Source organism: Geotrypetes seraphini, chromosome 17 (genome assembly GCF_902459505.1).
Source record: "Geotrypetes seraphini chromosome 17, aGeoSer1.1, whole genome shotgun sequence".
In the NCBI taxonomy this organism is placed as follows: Eukaryota; Metazoa; Chordata; class Amphibia; order Gymnophiona; family Dermophiidae; genus Geotrypetes; species Geotrypetes seraphini.
In genome coordinates this window covers 25831821-25855093 of record NC_047100.1, presented here as the reverse complement: position 1 = coordinate 25855093, position 23273 = coordinate 25831821, and the positions used below count along the sequence as shown (strand labels likewise).

The following is a 23273-nucleotide window of genomic DNA, read 5'->3' as shown; positions in this document are numbered from 1 at the left end:
GCACTGCTTATGTTCTTACGTTCTTTTTCTAGCATGGCAAAATACATATTTACTTCTTAAGTTTAGATAAAGCACACAAGAGCTGGCACAATACACATTTTGAAAAATGATGCATACAGCTTCAAATTAACCAGTGTGAAACAGTGCTCAGAGGTTTAAATCTCAGACCAAACTGCGGGACGAACCCGAGTTTTCAAATGGCTGAGTGGACTCACAACCATCGCACTTGTGTATAATGCAAAATTGCCCTCTTGTTTTTAAAATGGTAAACAGAACCACTTATCTGGCATTTGTAGAAACAATCATTTTGCTCTTCTTTGGGTTCTGACGCGTTTCATGGCGGCTGTTCAGAAAACCCGTAGCGAGTAACTCACAATTTTACAATGTGAATGGTCTGTGAAGAAAGCAACATAACAACATATACAATATCAATAATAGCTCAAGAAAACACTTAAAAGATGCATTCGTGGAGACTTCAGAAGGTACCTGTCTAGCAAGCTGTCTTAACTCTCATTTACAGACAAACAATGTTAAACACCATCACAGTTTAAATGGATCCACACCAGCTCGAGAACCCTCCACCCTTGATACCGCTCCCCCCCCCCCCCGGGTACCTTTCATAAAAAAATCAGGCAGGAAGAATGCCCACCGATTGGCTCAGGCACCTAAGTCCCTAGGTGAGGGGCCTTAAGCACCTGAGCCAATCAGGACCTTAGGCCCCTTCCAGTGCATCCAGGATGCACCGGGAGGGGGAAGGGCCACCATTATGAAGAGGTGGCCCTTCAAGGCAGGTAGGAGTGGGCATCCCTCCTGCCTGATTTTCGACTAAAGGTATGGAGGGGGGCAGTGCTGGGGGTGGAGGGTTCTTGAGCTGGAGGGTTCTGATCTGAACCCTTCCAGCCCACTAGACCACCAGGATTTTGTGGGAGGGGTCGGGGAGATTGGAAGGCGAGGGGTGGTGCTTGGTGTCTGGAGTGTCAAAGGCAGTGGCATAGCGAGGGTGAGAGGCACCTGGGACAGAGGTGCCACTCCCCCATCTTCGTCTCCACCCCCTGCTCCTTCCCCGATCCCACCTAACACACGTGCCCCTCTTCCCTTCCCTTGTATGTCTAGTTGAAGTTGCTCCTCACGACCCCGCTGGCTCTCCCTCTGATGTCACTTCCTTTGTGCGGCACTCGGAAGTGACATGAGTGGCAGAGCCAACGGGATTGTGAAGAGCACAATGACTGCCGTGAACAGCAACTTCAACTAGAGGTATGGGGGAAGGGAAGGGGCGCACAGATGGAGGGGAGGAATGGGAAGAGGTGGGGAGGCAGAGAGGAGGCGGGGTGCTAGCACCCGGGGCGGACCACCCCCTCCCCCCCCTTACTCAATCACTGGTCAGAGGGAAGGGAAGGTGCGCATGTGGCAAGGGGTCGGAGAGGTGCCAGCGCCCCCACGAAGACGGCACCCGGGGTGGACTGCCCCCTCCCTTACTACACCACTGAATGACAACAAGTTACCTGGGAAGTCAAAATAGATGCCTATGTTGTCTAAAAATAGACCCCAAACTAGGCACCTATGAATCTTTCTAAAATAGCCTCACAAAATATTACAGGTAAAATGCACTCAAATGCCTTTAACCTACTCAGGATTTGGGGGTAAATATGTTCATGATTATTTTATAAAGAAAACCCTGCATATGGAGCAGCAAAATCCCAAAAGGTTGAAAAAAACAGCTCAAACACTATGTAAGATACTGGGAGGGAAAACAGGTCTTCCTTATACAGCTACTTCAAAATAAATCGGCTATATGAAAACCAAAATTAATCCATAATTAAAATAATTATAGTGAACTGGGAGAAAGCTCAATGCGTGAGTCTGTTCAATGAGACTAATGAAAATGTGTGAAAAATAATAATCTTTGAATTCTCTCTCCAGAGCTTATATCAATCATTCCTCTTTATTCACCTTCGGTAAAGAAATTCTTCTCAAGAAATGTGCGTTTTCATTGGTGCAAAATGGCCACACTAAAAGTTGGAAGCGGTTCCCAGGTGTTCTCACCATGCCTAAATTTAAGCACAGCCTATAGAACAGTACTTTTTTCGGAAGCAGTTTTTTTAGGTATCAGAATTTCCTCCCGAATGAACAGAGTATTTTCACTCAAAGCAAACCTTAAATGACTTTCACACTTAAAAGTTGTTCTCACCAGAAACAGTGCTTCAAACCGCAATCATTATAACTTATAGCTTATTCATTGGTCTTCAGAAGTGCCAGTATTAGCCAAGTGTTTTCAATGGCTAAAATACTCTTTGGCACTGGCATTCTGTGTCAGGACTAATTATGGCACCATAAGAAATCCCTGGGGTCTTGCCAGCCACCAGAATGTACCTGAGTGCTGGGTCAATATTCAGACTGGTGCCTGGATAAAGTTAGGACAATCCCAGGTGGGTCCTGGCTCTGTGAACACCCCAACTCCAGACTAACCTGGAACTAACCAGATAGTACTTTCTAGTTATGTGTGGCCTACACAATTTAATCATCCAGGAGGCTATTCTGCCCAGTTAAATTACATTAAATTAATATGGGCTCCTTTTACTAAGCTGCGCTAAATGCCATGCAGCTCATTATATTCCTATAGGTTGCATGTGCTAATTGGTAGCATGCACTAAATCTTCTTAAAAGGACCCCAATGTTTCTATAATAATAATACATAGGCAGTGGAATTCTTTTTCATTGGGGCTGGGGGGGGGGGGCTCCGCCCTAGCCCCAGCAGGATTCTGTGGCACAACCTCTCTCTCCAGCTCCATCCTCCACCTACCTTCCCCAGTTGCTGTAATTTTAAATCTTTGGGCAGCCGCCACCCAGCGTCAACGAGCAGGCCTGCCCCGGAAGTCTTTGAATTGAATTGAATTACCTTTGAGGGTGGAGCAGGAACTTCACAGTGTCTGTTGCACAGGGCAGGCTGTTTTTTAGGGGCTCTGTGGGAAACTGCCTGCTCCGTGAGATCACAGTACCGCCCCCCCCAGTGGTAGAACTTGGGTGGTAAACTCTTCCACACGTTAAAGAGGACACTAGCCAACATTCTAACAATATTCAGGTAGCCTCAGAACTAAAGTCATATAATCACTATTCTGCACCAATTGTCATCCTAAGCGAAAGTATGAGCAGAGGAAAATAAACAACACCCTTTGTTCCAAAGTGCAGAGCTCAGCAGTCTGGCACCCGCAGCCCCCAGAATGAATTCTGTTTCACTTCTAACTGGAAAAGGTGCCACAGTTTTACTGTACCTCCCAATAACTTTGTAAAGAGGGCATTAAAAATTAAATATATTCATATCTTCAAACACTGAACATTGGTTCATCAAAACCTTGCTCGCATCCCAGTGAATGTCACAGATTTGTAACTATTGGATCTGAATTTGCTTGTTGAGAACATAATATAGCCACTGAGCTACAATCTTCTACATGCCACAATCCACATCATAACCAAAGAAGAGCCCAGAGAATAGTCTCAACATGCCCCTGAATACCAGGGAGGGGGGTAACAACTTCTAATGATATGCTTTGCGACACACAACCTACCAAGTAAATAATTATTTTTAAACCTTAGATTTAGTCAGCTTTAGTATTCCATATTTCTCTTATCTCTAGGAAGTACCAAATCTGGGTAACAGTCAGTGGGGTTTTTAAAAAATATATATATAAGTTTAATTTAAAGCAATTTGACACAAAAAGATTATTACTTTAATTGCAATACAAGCTGTACTTTTAACATAAGTGTACACCAGGCCCTAGGGTATGTGACTATTATCTGCTTTTTTTTTTTTTTTTTGCCATTATGAAGTATTCTGCATTAGTGCAGAAAAAAAAAAAATCTTACAGCAGACAATCATAAAGTGTACCAACTTAACTGCAATAGAAAAAGTTAAATAGCAAAACCTTGACTCGTTCATTGTCAAAGCACAACGCAGGTTGAGGTCTCCCCCTAGAGGTGCTATTTGGAACTTCTAGTTTGGCCAAATTAAAAGTGCTCGCTCTCTAAACCCAGTGTCACTGCACGGTTTATTCAAGGACCTGATGAGGAGAGGGGAGCTCTCAAAAGCTGCCATGGATGAAAGAATCTAGTCTTGTTAAAAGAGACTTACTATGAAATAAGCTATAGGCAATATATAAAATGAAAAGGTATTTCAAACTGTATCTATAAATTTTGCATTTACGTTCTACTGGTTCACCTTGAAAACACTCTAACTTATTCCCTCTTGTATCATTTACCCACTGTCTTACTATATGTAAATAGACAGCCTAAATTTGTATAGGACATTTAGGTCTAAAAACAGATGTTTAAATCCACATGCAGTGGACTTCTCCCTCTGTATTCTGCATTAGGGGATTAGCAGAACCGCAAATACAGAAAAACCACAAATAACTTTTTCATATGTTATTCGCTGTTTTCTATTAAAAACCTTCATGAATATAGTGAAACCGTGAATAACATGGTGGGAGACCTGGCCTGTTCCTGAAGGAGAGGCAAAACATGCTGAAGAAAGTGCTGGGAAACAGCAATTTTCTCTGTAAACGCTTGGAATCAGCGTTTTCTCTATGCAAGCTGATGTAATTTGGGGGGAGGAGCCAGCAAGCTAAAAACCGTGAATAATCGAAACCGCAAATACGGAGGGAGAAGTCTTTTATAGAAAGCTTACTAAGTCATAGTCTTTTTGAAAATGCAAATAGTGTTGGAAAAATGTTCACGTTTGATAGTAAATACTGTAGAAAAAGCCATTTTATAAATGAACACATTAAAAATTAGAGGGTCATCCCGCAGGGCTTTGCTCTTAAGTAGCATTAGGAGTAGGGATGATAATTTTAAGACTACTCCATGAAGATCATGTTCACCAAACTCCTAATTATATATCAAACAAATTTTCATCGTCGAGCTATGTCTGAATTCCCTCTAAAACCTAAATATGGGCTCAAATAAAGTTCAATCTTATTTTTTTTTTTATTTAACTCAAAAACAGGGAAAAAGTTTAATTTCAAATTCTTCAACTCATCATCAAAAACCTTCACAGCTTGATAGGAAAGAGTTGGAAGTAAAGTAATTCAATCTAAGACGCAAGAGGAGGGCAGGTTGTGTAAAAGAACTCGAAGGCCCGTGTGGTTAAGTCACTGGTGTAGCAAAGGTGAGAAGCGCCTGGGATGGTGGTGCCCTTCCGCCGCCCTCGACTCTGCCCCCTGCTCCTTCCCTGATCCCCCCCACCGCTCGTGTGCAACCTTCTCTTCCCCCGTACCTCTAGGTGTTCACTGCCACGAGCAACAAGGACTTCAACGTGCTCCTCGCAACCCGTCGTCTCTCCAGCTGACGTCACATGGTTTCGAGAACTACAAAAACCCCTTCTTCAGGAACCAACACTAAACATAAGCGAAGGCGAGACGCCGCCGAGTGTAACGGCTGGAGGGAGGCGATAGAACAGATCCTTGTGGAACACCACATTTCAGTAGATGCCTAGATGAAACATTACCAGTTTGTTTCACATAAAAAGATCTGTCCATTAAAAATGATGTAAACCAATTTAATACTGTTTTTATTATACCCAATGATAGGAGTTGTCTTAAAAGCAATGAATGATTAATTAAGTCAAATGCTGAGGATAAGTCTAATGACACAAGTAATGCTATCTGACCTGAGTCAAGATGAGTATGAAGTTCACTAAATAAAGCAGTCACTATTGTTTCAGTGCTAACGTACAAGCTCCCAACATTATGACATCTACCAGCGTCTATGTTGGGTTAGGTGCCTCTAGGCATGGTTCTATAAAAGATGTCTAGCCTTTGATTGACAATTACGCCAATCAGCGCCGTTTATAGAATCAGGGCCAAAATGTGTGTCAAGCTTTCACTAGCCTAATGTGGATTAACCTAGGCCTGGACTCTATAAACAGCATGGGTATCGGCAGCTGCCTAAAAATGGCTGCCATCTGCGTGTCAGTCTCGCATCAGCGCCGTTTATAGAATCACAGCTGTTTTTAAAACAGGCACATTAAATGTAGGCCAGCAATTTACAGGCCTGCATTTATGGTGTGCCTACGGAAGCACCTAGGATTGCCTAATGATGCCGAAGGCCACTTCTGGTGTAAACCCCGCCCACCCCGGCCTCGGGCATCCTTAGGCATGTCTAGGCACTTCCATAGGCACGTGAACAGCGCCTTCAACATAGGCGGCATTTGCCGCATCGATTAAAGAAAAAGAGGTGAGTCCCGATTGGTTAGTTAGATGGCGGTAGGATGCCCACCATCGCCTAAACTTCAGGGCACCATTACTAGAATCCAGGCCTAATTTTGGACACCATTTATTGAATCTAGCCCACGTGTTTTTGTCTTGCATCATGCAAATCAAACACATTTGTAACCAAGGTGTCTTGAATTGCATTATATAGGTGGTATCACATTGTTTAATGAGGTTAGGTCATTAAGATTAGCACCAGCCACTTTCAATGCTGTAATGCAGGAAATTGCCATCCTACCAATGACAGTAAATTTTGATCTAGACTTTGATTAACTCATTGTCTCAACTTACTAGAAACTATTTTCCCTCAAGTTGTGATGTCGGGTCAATGACACCAACTGACAAACCTAAGAGAGAGATGACATGAGACACACAATTAGCAGCTGATGAATGTGAACAGACTGGGCTGAAAACCTAACAAGTGAAGCAAAAGAGCCATTAAATCGCCCAGCTGGAAAGCTTATCCAGCTCTGTGCAGGACTAGGCTCAAAAGTTTAAAATCTGTCAGACTCAGGCCAGGATTTTCAAAAACCCGAGACATTCTTAAAAAAAAAAAAAAATAAATCACACATACAAAGAAGATCAGCGAAGATTTCCTACATTTAAATGTGCCCAGATATACATATTCTATAATATAATAATATATATGATATATATATTCTGTAGTATATTCTAAAACTACTTAGTAGCTTCATCGCATGTACTCTCAACCTAGTATTTTGGGAAAGAGAGAACAAGCGATTCACATCTACCCTTTCCACCCCACTCAGTATTTTATAGACCTCTATCAAACCACCCCTGAGCTGTTTCTTCTCCAAGCTGATGAGCCCTAGCCGCTTTAGCCTTTCCTCATAGGGAAATCATCCCAAACCTTTAATCATTTTCATCGCCCTTCTCTGTACCTTTTCTAATTCCGCTATATCTTTTTTTTGAGATACGGCGATCAGAACTGCACACAGTATTCGCGGTGTGGCCGTACCATAGAGCGATATGAAGGCATTATAACATTTTCATCTTTGTTTTCCATTCATAAGAACATAAGAACATAAGAACTGCCATCTCCGGATCAGACCCATGGTCCATCGAGTCCGGCGATCCGCACACGCGGAGGCCCAGTCAGGTATACACCTGATGTAGTTTTAGTCACCCATATCCCTCTATGCCTCTCATAAGGAGATGTGCATCTAATTTGCCTTTGAATCCCAGCACTGTGGATTCTTTAATAACCTCCTTTGGGAGAGCATTCCAGGCGTCTACCACTCGCTGCGTAAAACAGAACTTCCTGACATTTGTCCTGGACTTGTCCCCCCTTAGCTTCAAACCATGTCCTCTTGTCCGTGTCGTGTTGGACAATGTAAATAATTTATTTTCCTGCTCTATTTTATCGATGCCTTTCAGCATTTTGAACGTCTCGATCATGTCCCCTCGCAGCCTTCTCTTCTCAAGGGAGAACAGTCCCAGTTTCTTGAGTCGTTCCTCATATTCCAAGTTCTCCATACCTCTTATTAACTTCGTTGCTCGTCTCTGCACCCTCTCCAACAGTTTTATATCCTTCTTTAGGTTGGGAGACCAATGTTGGACACAGTATTCCAAGTGTGGTCTGACCATTGCTCTATAAAGCGGTATTATGACTTTCTCCGATCTACTCGTGATTCCTTTCTTTATCATGCCTAACATTCTGTTTGCTTTCTTTGCCGCTGCCGCGCATTGTGCCGACGGCTTCAGAGTCCTATCTATCAGTACACCCAGGTCCTTTTCTTGTTCGCTCTTACCCAGAGTTGCGCCTGACATTCTATACTCGTATTCCTTATTCTTACTACCTAAATGCATTACTTTGCATTTCTCCACGTTGAACTTCATCTGCCATTGATCTGCCCATTTCTCTAACTGATACAAGTTGCTCTGGAGTTCCTCGCTATCCTCCTGCGATCTGATTGCCCGGCATAGCTTTGTGTCGTCTGCAAACTTAATGATCTCACTGGATATTCCGTCTTCCAGGTCATTGATATAAATATTAAATAGGATCGGCCCAAGTACTGAGCCCTGGGGCACACCACTAGTCACTTTCTCCCAGTCTGAGAACTTTCCATTTATGCCCATTCTCTGCTTTCTGTTTTCCAACCATTTGCCTATCCACCTTTGTATATCTCCCTCTATTCCATGGCTTTGTAGTTTCCTGAGAAGCCTTTCATGTGGAACTTTGTCGAATGCTTTTTGGAAGTCCAAATATATTATGTCCACCGGCATTCCACTATCAATTTGCTTGTTCACGGTCTCGAAAAATTGAAGTAAATTCGTTAAACATGATTTCCCTTTCCTGAACCCATGTTGACTGGGTTTCATCAAGTCGTGTGTATCTAGGTGCCGGACTATGCTATCCTTGATCAGTGCTTCAACCATCTTTCCAGGGACAGACGTAAGACTCACAGGTCTGTAGTTGCCCGGTTCCCCTCTCGATCCTTTTTTGAAAATTGGCGTGACATTCGCTATCTTCCAGTCCTCTGGTATCTGTCCAGTTCTGATTGTCAGATTGGCAAGTTTCTGCAATAGCTCTCCGATTTCAACCTTCAATTCCTTTAAAACTCTCGGGTGAATTCCATCCGGTCCAGGGGATTTGTCCTTTCCTGATAATTCCTAACATTCTATCTGCTTTCTTAGCTGCCGTTGCACATTGAGCTGAGGATTTCAACGCATCCTCTACAACAGTGGTTCTTAACCTGGGTTCGACCGAACCCCAGGGGTTCGGTGAGTCAGTCTCGCGGGTTCGGCAGAGGTCAAAACACACCTCCGACTCATATAGCGCTTCGGTCACGTTCAATCATCTATCAGTTATTCAGTGATTTTGATCAAGACTGATCGTGTACTCGGTTCCTTGATCTATCAATCAACAGCAGAAGTCACACTGATTTGCAGTAAATTTCATTATTGTGTTATTATTATTCGAAATATAGGAGAACTTTTTTGTTTTCAAAATTGATATTATTTTTTCCCTCACTATATACCTTTGTTTTGAATTTGTAAAAATCATTTTATTTTTCCAATAAAGAAGGGTTCGGTGAACACGCATATGAAACTGGTGGGGTTCAGTACCTCCAACAAGGTTAAGAACCACTGCTCTACAATGACTCCTATATCCTTTTCCTGGTTGGTGACTCCCAACATGGTACTGCACGTTTTCTGCGAATTTAAATCCTCGCCTAGAATGGCAAATTCCGGAAACTCAACCAATGTTTGCCATGTTACCCCCTTCCCCCCTCTTTTACAAAACCACAAAAGCGGTTTTTAGCACCGGCTGGTGCACAGAACGCTCTACGCCGCTCCCGACGCTCATAGAATTCCTAGGAGCATTGGGAGCGGCGCAGAGCATTCAGCGTGTGCTAAAAACTGCGTCCACAGTTTTGTAAAAGGAGAAGGGGTTAAATTTGTAGCTACTGCATAGTAAAGTCTTGTGCTAAGCCGAAGCTATTACAAATTTGCCCATGGCTTTAGTAAAACGGTCCTTTTAGTTCAAAAATTTCATTTGTGTCTTTTTATGATGTATAGAATAGTCAGAATAAGAAGTCTGTTAATAATAACGGGTGCCCTATACGCAGTTTGTTAGAATAGTCAGGATGATCTCGGGGCTCAAGGGTCTTTCGTACGAAGAGAGACTGAACAAATTGCAGCTCTACACTCTCGAGGAACGTAGGGAGAGGGGAGACATGATCGAAACATTTAAGTACCTCACGGGACGTGTCGAAGTGGAAGATGATATTTTCTTTCTCAAGGGACCCTCGGTCACAAGAGGGCACCCGCTCAAACTCAGGGGCGGAAAATTTCATGGCGACACCAGAAAGTATTTCTTCACAGAGAGAGTGGTTGATCATTGGAACAAGCTTCCAGTGCAGGTGATCGAGGCAGACAGCGTGCCAGACTTTAAGAATAAATGGGATACCCATGTGGGATCCCTACGAGGGTCAAGATAAGGAAATTGGGTCATTAGGGCTTAGACAGGGGGTGGGTAAGCAGAGTGGGCAGACTTGATGGGCTGTAGCCCTTTTCTGCCGTCATCTTCTATGTTTCTATGATGGGTCATTTGGCCTTTACCTGCCATCATGTTTCTATGTTTCTATAATCAGAAAGTTCTATGACATCACAATGCAGGTGTAAAGAGCCTTAGCCTATGGGAAGAGGAGATGCAAATGTTAAGAGCCTTAGCCAATAGGGAGAGGAGGAGAGAATGGCTGCTGCAGACACCAGAAAGTATTTCTTCACAGAGAGAGTGGTTGATCATTGGAACAAACTTCCAGTGCAGGTGATCGAGGCAGACAGCGTGCCAGACTTTAAGAATAAATGGGATACCCATGTGGGATCCCTACGAGGGTCAAGATAAGGAAATTGGGTCATTAGGGCATAGACAGGGGGTGGGTAAGCAGAGTGGGCAGACTTGATGGGCTGTAGCCCTTTTCTGCCCTCATCTTCTATGTTTCTATGTTTCATTTACAGAAAACTTGTCAGCACTTTTTTTTTTTACCAACAAATACAGTTGGGTCCTTTTACAAAGGTGCGCTAGCGTTTTTAACCTGCGCGCACCGGATTAGCGCGTGCTAGCCAATAATCTACCGCCTTTGTTTTATCAATATTCGTTTCTCTATTTCGCCACGTCCATCGAAGCCGTGATAAACAAGCAAATAGCTGCTGTTATTAACGAAGACCTGAAATTCTTCCCTTATAATGAAATCCTGTCTAATTGCACTGATGTTCAATAGTTTATGCTATTTGTGTATCTGCACCTAAAGGTATCTTGAAAGCGATTTTACTTTTCTAAATGCAAAACAGGAGCAATAATCATAATTCTCTATTTAGCACACAGGATAGGTATTCATTTAGCAATGTTATTCCTTACATTAGATAATTATATCTCTCTACAGTGCATGCAGAACTTGAATAAAATCAGAAATAAATGCATTTTAACATGATAATTTATACTGTGTATTCTTTCAAGTGTTCCACCTCAATCACGCTAAATAAGAACACCTTTATTATAATGAATACAATTTTGACAATTGGGATAATGGCATTTTCTCATGCACGATTCCGACTGCTGTGTTCTTTCTTTGGCGGCGGCAGCACAGGAAAAGATTGCGTGCAGCTGCCTCCTGTCAGCATCTCCAGCCACCTTCGCCGGCTTTGTGCTGCCGCTCACGTGTGTAAGCTAAGGCCGCTTGGCTGCCGTGAACTGCAGTAGCTGAGGTCTCAGAAGGAATATCGTTCACCTGGATCCTGCACATGAGGTTTCATATCTTCAGAGTTGATGCTCAAAATGTCGATAGAGCCCCTAAATCATCTAGCTGCCCCCTATGCCTGGACTAAATTACCCAAGTTTGTCCGTCAAGCTCCTTCCCGTCCCTTATTTAAAAGCAGATTGAAAACCCACCTTTTTGATATAGCTTTCAATCCTTCACCCTACGCCTCTGCCCTCCAACACAGCCAGAAGATTAACTGATCCCTTTAACTGTATCCATGAGATCCTGTTTGTCTTTGGTAAGCAGTGCTGAGATTGTGATGTCATACTGTCTCATCCCACCAATAAGAGCCAACCTCATCAGTGATGTCACAATGGCTTGATTGTCCTGTACTCTGCTCTGCCCTCCAACCCAGCCCACTGATTGATCATTCTCCTTAATAGTATTCATGACATCCTGTTTGTCTGTCTTGCCTGTTTAGATTGTAAGCTCTTTTGAGCAGGGAGTGTTTTTTTACTCTTTGTGACTCTTTGTACAGCGCTGCGTGCGTTTGATACGCTATAGAAATAATTCATAGTAGTAGTAGCAAATTGTACCACACAGATGTATAATTTCAGTCTTATTATTCAGAGTAGGGTTCTCAGCCCAGGGCACACCTAGTCAATCAGGCTTTCAGGAAGATTACAATAAATATGCAAGACATAAATTTGTGTGACCCCTAGCTCATGCCCAAGCTCATGAGAGAATGTGAAGTTAAGATCAGTGTGCTTGTGAGAATTGTGAAAGTCATCTTTTTTTTGGTGAGCCCTGGTTGTTGTGGGTCCCTGGCCCGACGAGCTGACTGGAGCCAGAAGGGTGGCCGCATGGTTGGGAGCCGATGGGGTCACGAAGAGCACATTGTTGACCACCGCGAACAACTTCTTCAATGGGGGGAAGGGGAGGGAGCGTGCATGTGGACGGGAGGAATGGGAAGAGGTGGGAGGGGCAGAGGAAGGGTGTCGGCACCCCCACCAGCATGTCACCCAGAGTGGACTGCTCCCTTCGCCCCCCTCCCTTACCACGCCACTGCAGGTGGGTATGGTAGGTTTGGGAGGAATTTTGGAGAGATCACCATAAATTATAAGGGGGTTATGGTGAGATATATATATGGTGAAATGTATACCCTTTATGTGAAGTTCATAGCAGTGCCCTCTAAGGCAGTGGTCTCAAACTCGCGGCCCGCCAGGTCCTATTTTGAGGCCCTCGGTATGTTTATCATAATCACAAAAGTAAAATAAAACAGTTTCTTGATCATATTTCTCATTAGCTATAAATGACAATATTATTTTCAAGTTTCAAGATTATTTGAGAATTTGATTAAACGCTTATCCTAAGGTACAAAGCGTTGTACAATAAATTTAAAAATGTTTAGGATTTCAAGGAAACAAACAATTTTAATTAATTAGACGTACATAACTTTTCAAGACTTAAAGAAACATTGGGAATGAAGGGAGAACTACAATTTTTATATAGGAAAAGTACATGAAAGGGAAAACACAAAAGGAAAGATTGTCATTTCTTTAATAAGACATTAACTATTTTTTTTCTGAAGCCCTCCAAGTACCTACAAATCCAAAATGTGGCCCTGCAAAGGGTTGGAGTTCGAGACCACTGCTCTAAGGTGTCCTGCTGCTCTATTGGCATGTCTTTAAGGCCAGTCTATTACAATGCTGGCCCCTCCCATGTCTAAATGGTGCTGATGTGGACAATTCTAACTTGGACATTTCTGTGGTCAAAAATGGTATATAAAGTTAGACGTCCTAGCGGCCTAGATGTTTCGGTGGTCAAGAGGTCCAAATAGGGAATTTAATCCCCCCACTCCCCCAATTATTTGGATGTCCCGTTCGAAAATGGCTGTTCCTCTGCCTACGACTTTGGACATTTGACAGGACATGTCCTATCAAAAATGGCGCTCTATATAGGCCTGCTGGAAGAATAAAGTTTGTAACATAGTAGATGACGGCAGATAAAGACCCGGATGGTCCATCCAGTCTGCCCAACCTGATTCAATTTAAATTTTTTCTTCTTAGCTATTTCTGGGCAAGAATCCAAAGCTTTACCCGGTACTGTGCTTGGGTTCCAACTGCCGAAATCTCTGTTAAGACTTACTCCAGCCCATCTACACCCTCCCAGCCATTGAAGCCCTCCCCTGCCCATCCTCCACCAAACGGCCATACACAGACACAGACCGTGCAAGTCTGCCCAGTAAGGGCCCAGTAGGCCCCTTTTAAATGATGCTGCAATCTCAGATAAGACGACATTGCTGCCTACAATTTGTGGCCACAGATATAAAACACTGAGATCCAGTATTTCTCCATGCCTTAGGATCTTAATGCCCTTTAATAAAAGGACCCCTTCAAAATGGCAGCACAGGAGTCAAATTCTGCTGGGTTTTATAACTTTATTACAGGTCGGTTCTACTCTTTGGTTTTGTCTGCATTCTGCAATGAATCTTTTTTTTTTTTTTCCAACTCATGAACAAATATATTTACATAACCATGTCTTACGAGAAATTACATTTAACACCTCAGAAATGGCAGCCACGAAAACCTCAACTGCCAGGTCTGCTTCATTAGCGTGGTAGAAATGCATTCAAAATGTTAATAAAATTTCCAACATGCTGATAAATTAGCGCCTCTAAGGAGCATGTGACACCTTGGTTAACATATTCAACCTCAATTATATTTCTCTTCAGCACCCTGTTATCTGGAACCTTTTCTGGCAATCAGAGGTGCTGTTTTTCCGCGGACAATTCTCTAGATAATGTAGCTTATCAACACTGTGGGTAAACTTGCCAATGAAATCAGGTTGCACTGAACCAAACACATGCTAATTGCATCCCTTTTTTATGCATATTTACAGACTGTCTCTTCAAAGAAATCAGTGGTCCATTGAGGCATCCAGTTAGCTGGAAGAATTGCTACTTGCAAATGAAAATTAGCAAACAAACCGGTGATAAATACTGAATGAACAGGTAGGGAAAAAACAATTTCATTTTGAAAGCTGGCCCTCGGCTGACCCAGCTAAGGAATTTGCTGGACTTTTCTTCACAGGAGTCTGGTTCTTTTGAATGGGAGTTGCAAGGTTAGTTTTTAAACACTAGACAAATCTTTTTAATTAACGGTACTGACGCTACGCTCAGTGGCTTAGTAAGGGGGAGCGGGGGTGCCCCAGGCAACGACTTGGTGGGGGATGCTCTCTGCTCCCCCTCCCCACTGTCACGCACGTGCACCGCTTCCCTTGCCCCATACCTCTGCAAAGTTCCTGGCACGAGCAGCAACCCTCAACCTGCTGTCACACCAGGGTCGGCTCTTCCTGTGACATCACTTCCTGGACCCATGCCTAGGAAGTGATGTCAGAGGGAGAGCTGTCGTGGGCAGCAAGTTGATGATGCTGCTGCTCGTGCCGGGAACATTGAGGAAGTACGGGGGAAGGGACGGGGGCATGTGCATGGCAGGAGGGGGCTGAGAAGGAGTGTGTGGAGGTGGGGGTGGAGAAAAGGGAGGGAGAGGGACGCCTTTCACCCTCGCTATGCCACCAGCTACACTGGTGCAGCATCCCAAATATTTCCATTCCAGTGTCCTGGATAAGAGATTTTTGGATAAAAGTTTGATGGAGCAGAACGAAAGGTGACGTTACTAATACGCGCAATGGTTACTTTACCACAAATTCATGATTTATTTAGCACAGGTTCTATTTTATGCAATGAGACCCTGTTACTAATAACTGGGGTTAACAGCAAAATAAAATGTGTTAATGGGAGCCCATGTTGATAACTTCCCCCTTAATTAAACAAAAATGAACATAAAACCATTGGTCAGACCTATGGTTCAATTAGCCCAGGATCTCGTCTTCACGGTGACCAATCCCGGTCACAAGTACCTGGCAGAAACGCAAATGGGAGCAACATTCCAGAATCTCAAAGAGTATCAACATTCTATGCTACCGATCCTTATAATTATCACAGTATATAAGTATAATACTCCCATTTCTTTATTTTTTTTACTACGTTTCAATAACCATAAAGCTCTATGACCTCACAATGCAAGTGTAACGAGCTTTAGCCAATAGGGAGAGGAGGAGACAGTGGATGCTGCGGGTGGACCATTTGGCCTTTATCTGCCATCATGTTTCTAATTCTATAAAAGATAGAATCATGCTACATGCCAGTAAAATGAATAGCATTTTGGAGCACCCATTTAGGCCAAGGAAAGCCAGGCCTAAAAACCTGTGCATAACTTGTGTGTGGATCTTGCATATCCTGTAACTGTGGGCATAAATTTTAGGAAAACTCATGCTCCAACCATGCTCCTCCCTTGGCCACACCCCTTTTCAAATTCGCACACTAGAACAGACGCAGAGCACTTTAAAAAAAATGCACCTACCCATTTGATTGCAAACTTTTAATTGGTGCCAACTTGCATCAATTATGAGGTGTCAATCACCAATTACCATATATACTCGCATATAAACCAAGATTTTTGGACCAAAACAAATGGTCCAAAAAATGGGGGTCTCGGTTTATATTAGAGTTTTCCCTCACCACCACTGTAGCAATCCCTCTGAACTGGCAGACTTTTGCTGCGGCAATCAATACATGCCCGCACCCCGCCCACGGCCCCATTGGAATGTCAGCTAGTGCTTCTTCCCTCCCTCCCAAGCAGGAATAATGTCAGCACCCACGCCCGTGCCCCAAAACCCACCAGAACATCAGCTACTACTCCCTCCCAAGCCAGAGGCTATGGATGTGGGTTCCTCTGGCTTGAGAGGGAGAAGTAGCTGATGATTCTGGTGGGGGTTGGGGTGTTACTCTTGCTTGGGATTGAACAAAAAAGGTTTTTTTTTTTTTTTGTTTTGTTTTTTTTTGGAGCTGTACACGCAAATCAGTTCTGCGCACCGATATGTGTGCACAACGCAAGGCCCCATATGCAGAATTTTGGGAGTAGTCTATAACCTCTGCATGCACTTTTGCTATTCTGTCCTTGCTCCCCTGAAAGTGCTCTACACCCCCAAATTTGTCTACACATGGCTCATGCACATGCCTTCTTGTCACTTTTACCTTTTATTTTTATTTGTTATACCGCAAATTCTGTGCTGGACATGCCTAAGAAAGAGATTCAACAGAGTAGGAAAAGAAGGCCAATTTGTAGATAGGAAAGTAGCATTTCACTCATTCAGCATGTAAAAGTGAAGTAAGATATGAGATTTGGAGGATAATCTAAAAAAGAATTTTGCCCAATAGGAAATGGACACCACGTAAATCACAATATCATGTGACCCATACATTAATTTTAGTAAAAAAAAAAAAAATGTATGTACAGAAAGCTTTCACAAAACTACTTGCTAAATCAAATAACACAGTCCTCTCAGTTACAATTTTTTCTTGAAGAAAAAGGGAGTAATACTGTTAGTGCCTCTAGTAAGAAGTAATGGTCTTTCTAAGTAGTTTGAAGATGTAACACTACCAATTAACTATTATTTTTCATTTTTTTCCTTTAGTAATCATTCTCTCTGATATTGTGAATTGTCTCCCTCCCAAAACAATGTGGGCTATGATAGAGTCTGAGTAATTCATTTTTCTTTTTTGGACCAGTTGATCCAAGTTTTATTGTTTCTCATTTATAAAATGTGGCAAAGTCTCCTCTGACTGACCTTTTCAATGAGTCTCTAGAGTTGGAAGTGGTACTGGAGAAGGGCGGATGTGGTCCCTCTCCACAAAAGTGGAAGTAAGGAAGAAGTAGGGAATTACAGGCCGGTAAGTTTGACTTCTGTGGTAAGCAAATTAATGGAAACACTTTTAAAACAGAGGATGGTCACGTTTCTGGAATCCTGTGGATTACAGGACCAGAGGCAACATGGATTCACTAGAGGTAGGTCTTGTCAGACAAATCTGATCAATTTCTTTGACTGGGTGACCAGAAAATTGGATAATGTGCACTAGATGTGGTGTATTTGGATTTTAGCAAAGCTTTTGACAGTGTTCCACACAGATGTCTAAAAATAAACTGAGTGCCCTTAGGATGGGTCCCAAAGTGGCGGGCTGGGTCAAGAACTGGTTGAGTGGAAGGCGAAAGAGGGTAGTGATCAATGGAGATCGCTCTGAGGAAAGGGATGTTACCGGTGGTGTGCCTCAGATAGATTCCGTACAAATGTAAGGAAGTTCTTCTTTACCCAGAGAGTGGTTTAAAACTGGAATGCTCTTCCAGAGGCTGTTATAGGGGAAAACACCCTCCAGGGATTCAAGACAAAGTTAGACAAGTTCCTGCTGAACCAGAATGTACCCAGGTAGGGTTGGTCTCAGTTAGGGCACTGGTCTTTGACCTAGGGGCCGCTGCGAGAGTGGACTGCTGGACACGATGGACCACTGGTCTGACCCAGCAGTGGCAATTCTTATGTTCTTGGGCCTTTTTAACATTTTTATAAATGATATTGCTGAAGGATTGTTGGGTAAGATTTGCCCCTTTGCGGATGATACCAAAATTTGCAATAGAGTAGACACACTGGATGGTGTGAATAACATGAAGAAAGACCTGGCGAAGCTTGAAGAATGGTCTGAAATTTGGCAGCTAAAATTTAATGCTAACAAATGCAAGATCATGCATTTGGGATGCAAAAACCCATATTCAGGGTACAGTTTAGGGGGTGAAGAACTTATGTGCATGATGGAAGAGCGGGACTTGGGTGTGATTATATATGATGATCTTAAGGTGGCCAAACAGTTTGAAAAGGTGAAAGTGAAAGCTAGAAGGATGCTAGGTTGCATAGGGAGAGGTATGGCCAGTAGAAAAGGAGGTATTGATGCCTGTATAAGACTTTGGTGAGACCTCATTTAGAATATTGTGTACAATTCTGGAGGCCGCACCTTCAAAAAGATATATAAAGGATGGAGTCGGTCCAGAGGAAGGCTACTAAAATGGTGTGTGGTCTTCGTGATAAGGCGTATGGGGACAGACTTAAAGATCTCAATCTGTATACTTTGGAGGAAAAGCGGGAGAGGGGAGATATGATAGTCGTTTAAATACCTACATAATATAAATGTGCATGAGCTGAGTCTCTTTCATTTGAAAGGAAACTTGCAATGAGAGGGCATAGGATGAAATTAAGAGGTGATAGGCTCCGGGGTAATCTGAAGAAATACTTTTTTACAGAAAGGGTGGTAGATGCATGGAACAGTCTCCCGGAAGAGATGGTGGAAACAGAGACTGTGTCTGAATTCAAGAGGGCTTGGGATAGGCATGTGGGATCTCTCAGAGAGAGAAAGAGATAATGGTTACTGCAGATGGGCAGACGGGATGGGCCATTTGGCCTTTATCTGCCATCATGTTTCTATGTTTCTAAACAACACACGCTATTATACTTTAACTTTTGAGTGAGAAAGAGCTTTCTTTCTTTTTAACCATAAATAAGCTAGGTGGGGCAGACGCTTCATGAAGAATTACTAACAAAATCATAAATGCATTTTTCAAGAAACAATTGCAGTTATGGTGCAATTAACTGAACAGAATGTTGTAGAATGTCAAACTGGGCACCGTAAAAATAAATGTTGGTCCCAATGAAAGTAAAAAAAAAAAAGATTGCATATTTAAATAACGTGCAGCAGATGGATGTGATATTAACAAAGCGATGTTTCAGTCGTCCTTTTATGGCTTCTAGGTTTTCTTGACTATCTTGGCAACCCATAGGCGCTGTTTGAGGTTTTTTTGGGGGGGAGGGAGGGGGGAAGGTTGGACAATACTGTAACAGATGTCCAGACCAATAAAAGAAATTCCTGAAGGGCCCTGCCTTAATTTCTGCAATCGATCCATTTTGGGTACCTGGGCCTCAGCTCACCAACATGTAAGTGCCTTCCAGATTAGCTGAGCAGTTGAAATTTCACTCCATATGTTCCAGTGGTTTATTGGCACTTTGATGATATTGCTGGCATGGCTGTACATGTGGAGACACCTGTTGGCAAAAGCAATGAAACATAAGAACTGGCAGTACAGTTGCAAACATAAAGAAAAGTATCCAGCACTTGAATATGTATTCGGTATAGTTTTATTTTATTTCAAATGTTTTGCTCTTATATAGAAACATGATGGCAGATAAAGGCCAAATGGCCCATCCAGTCTGCCCATCTGCAACATCCACTATCTCCTCCTCTCCCTATTGGCTAAGGCTCTTAATACTTGCATTGTGATGTCATAGAACTTTATGGTTACAGAAACATAGAAAGATGATGGCAGATAAAGGCCAAATGAATATATCTATCCAATGAAAAGTAAGTGATTGCGTTCAGTTTAAAAACATCGCCAAAATGTGAATAGAACAGGTGATATCTTGCCACATCGCGGCACAACCAAAAAGTGGTGTAGCGAGGGTTAGAAGCGCCTATGACCGTGGTGCCCCTCCCCTGGCCTCATCTCCACCCCCCCCCGCTCCTTCCCCGATTCCACCTGCTGTGCGCACCCCCCGCTCCTTCAATTTCCCTATACCTCTACTTAAAGTTGTTGCTCATGGCGGACAACATCATTCTCCTTGCAACCCCATTGGCTCATCCTCTGATGTCACTTCCCATGCGCGTCACCTGGAAGTGAAGTCAGTGGGAGAGCCAACAGGGTCACGAAGAACACATTGTTGACCGCCACGAACAACAACTTTCACTAGAGGTATAGGGGAAGGGAAGGGGAGCAAACGCACAGAGGAGTGTCGACGCCCCCACCATCATGACACCCACCCCCCTCTTACTTCGCCACTGCAACCAAAGTAAATTTGAAATACAATGTCTTTAGAGATGAATTGTTTCCTAAATATTCCAGTGTTCTTTTATGTTGCACTTATCTTATGCTGCTCTTAAATTATCTCAATCATGTCCACCTTGGCAAGTTTTCTCCCGTTCAGTAACAATTCCATAAATCAAACAAATACGATTACCATATCAATCAGTCAAAGGGTACAAGCGGATAGATTTTTCACTCTGACAAAAATTACAAAGACTAGAGGACACTCAATGAAGTTACAGGGAAATACTTTTAAAACCAATAGGAGGAAATATTTTTTCACTCAGAGAATAGTTAAGCTCTGGAACACATTACCAGAGGTTGTGGTAAGAGCGGATAGCGTTGCTGGTTTTAAGAAAGGTTTGGACAAGTTCCTGGAAGAAAAGTCCATAGTCTGTTATTCAAAAAGACATGGAGGAAGCCACTGCTTGCCCTGAATCAGTAGCATGGAATACTGCTACTCCTTGGGTTTTGGCCAGGTACTAGGGACCTAGATTGGCCACTGTGAGAACGGGCTACTGAGCTAGATGGACACTGGTCTGACCCAGTAAGACTATTCTTATGTTCTTATTTTTTCCCTTAAACAAGATTGTCTTGAGTCTAATGTTTCTAAAATGATAAATAATTTAAAACAAAGGCAGACTAGTGATCCCTCTTGTGACTTTGATAGTAGTCACAGGACACTAAATACATTTTTATTTTGTAGAAGTACTGCAAACTTTCATTGCATGAATTCTGTTTTCAAAAATATATGGGCGGAGTCTGTTGGATCTGAGTACACCATGGAGGTGATTGGCAGAGGCTCAAGGACAGAGAGAAGAAAGATGGCTGCTGACAGCGAAGGGCACTAGACCACCAATTCCAGTTTGCTCTTGATTATTTGGGATTTTTTCACAATTCTTGGATCATTTCACACATTCGTTTTATTAATGATAAAATGTTAATGGGCATTAGAAATTTGGAACATACACTAATTAACCTTATGCATGTTAATTTGAGAATTAATGTGTGCTAAACGGAGTTAATGCACTCTAATTTTTAAAGGTGCTCTTAACAAATTGAACACACATTAACAAATGCACCCCCAGCTGCTGATATTATGGTGGGCCCTTCAACAAGTGTACTACAGAGAAGATTCCCTCTGAAGCTTTTGAGACTGCCACTGAGACACCATCTGAGGAAGACGGGATGAAGATGGTGAGATTAAAAGGGAGAAAATATTGGCCAATAAACTTGCTATGGAAGTGTGAGTAAATACTGTTTCTGGATTTTATACACCCTTCAACTGAGAAGCTTAAATTCAACCAACTTCCCAAAAGATGAACATCTGCTGATGAGTTTTCTGTCTCAGTAATGTGTTAATTACCCAGGATATTATTGTAATGAGTCTAATAAACAAAGCAAAAAAGTCTGCCAAAGTTTTTGACTTTCTTTGCATATGACATTCAGTTCTTAAGTTAATTGGCAGCTTATAATGATCTCTGACAAGTTCATACTGAAGGTTTTATTCCATTCTTCCAGTGAGAAATCTTTGCATGCAAAATCCAATATCAATGCAACATATACCAGCAATATGTTCACTCAGGGGTTCTTTAAGTAAAGGATGTTAAGCCCTTAATGTGTGGTTAATGCACCCTAACAAGCTATCACAGAACACGTTAAAGCATTTTGCTGTACTTTTCCTGTTTGCACGTGCTAACCATCTATTTTTTAAAGATATTTATGGGTGGGGCATGTTTTGGGCATTCCCACATTAGCTGCTTACTGGATAACACAGAGTTCATTCGGGAGCATTTAGGTCCTGATTCTATAAATGACGCCTAAAGTTAGGCTCTTAGATGAGCACGCCTAGCCAATCTAGGTGCCGAGATCGGGTTTTCCAGGCCTACATTTCAGCCGCCTATCTTGACTGAATAGGTACGATTCTGTAACCAGCACCCTCATATGATTAATAGGCAATGGGCCGCTGCTTTTAGGGCACCAGTTACAAAATCAGCCCTTAATGTTCCCCTGTAAAATCATTGCAGATATTGCTCACTAATGAGAATGCAAAGCACAACCTGCAATTAAAACAACAGCAAAAGCCTTAACAAAATGCCACATCCAGTCTGGGAATAGCTTTTTGGGAAAGTTCTGCATTAAACTATGCGAAGGCCAGATTTCGCTGCAGGATCTGAGCAATGTTTCATTTGCCCTATTATTTCATTCCATTCACCATTTGCAAATTCTCTGTTACCATTTACATATTTGGATGCTATCCCAAAGAAAAGTGAAGATCTGAACATACAAAAAGGTTTGGGAAAATAAACAAGTTGAACATAAAAAGGTTTCCTGCTTAATGTGTAATTTGCAACTTAACTTATGCAAACAAACAAAAAACCAAAACAAAGATTCATTTACTGCGACATAGCAAAACAACAAAAACAAATTTTAGTAAGTAAAATGTGCATATAAGAAACACCGTTTTGAGTGGTGGGTAATTTCCAAAGCTATTTGTGGGGTATTAGACGGTTCACCTGGGAAACTGGACAATCGGAAAATTGCACTTCTGTGCCTGGTTGTAGGTGGGTTCCTTCGGGCCGGCGCCCTCTTCCTCACAGCCTTCAGGGCGCAAAGCCGCGCGCGCGCGGGCAGAGGCTCCTACCCTTGAACCGGAAGCCTCTCTGACGTCGCAACGGCAGAGGGAAGGCTTCCGGGATGAGGCGCGAGGAGCCGCGCGCGGGCAGAGGCTCCTACGCTTGAACCGGAAGCCTCTCTGACGTCGCAACGGCAGAAGGAAGGCTTCCGGGATGAGGCGCGAGGAGCCGCGCGCGGGCAGAGGCTCCTACGCTTGAACCGGAAGCCTCTTTGACGTCGCAACGGCAGAGGGAAGGCTAAGGCTTCCGGGATGGGACGCGAGAAGAGCCGCGCGCGCAGCGGCTCCTACGCTTGAACCGGAAGCCTCTCTGACGTCGCAACGTCAGAGGGAAGGCTTCCGGGATGGGACG

The 23273-nt window shown here is 43.0% G+C and overlaps 1 long non-coding RNA gene across 1 annotated transcript; it reads right to left on the bottom strand.

Moving 5' to 3' along the window:
* LOC117351345 lies at positions 1-23109 on the bottom strand. The gene is made up of 3 exons (XR_004537395.1): positions 22803-23109; positions 19342-19471; positions 1-394 (listed from the first exon to the last, which is right to left on the bottom strand). It is a non-coding gene; the product is annotated as an uncharacterized LOC117351345 (long non-coding RNA).
* Positions 23110-23273: the final 164 nt, after the last annotated feature.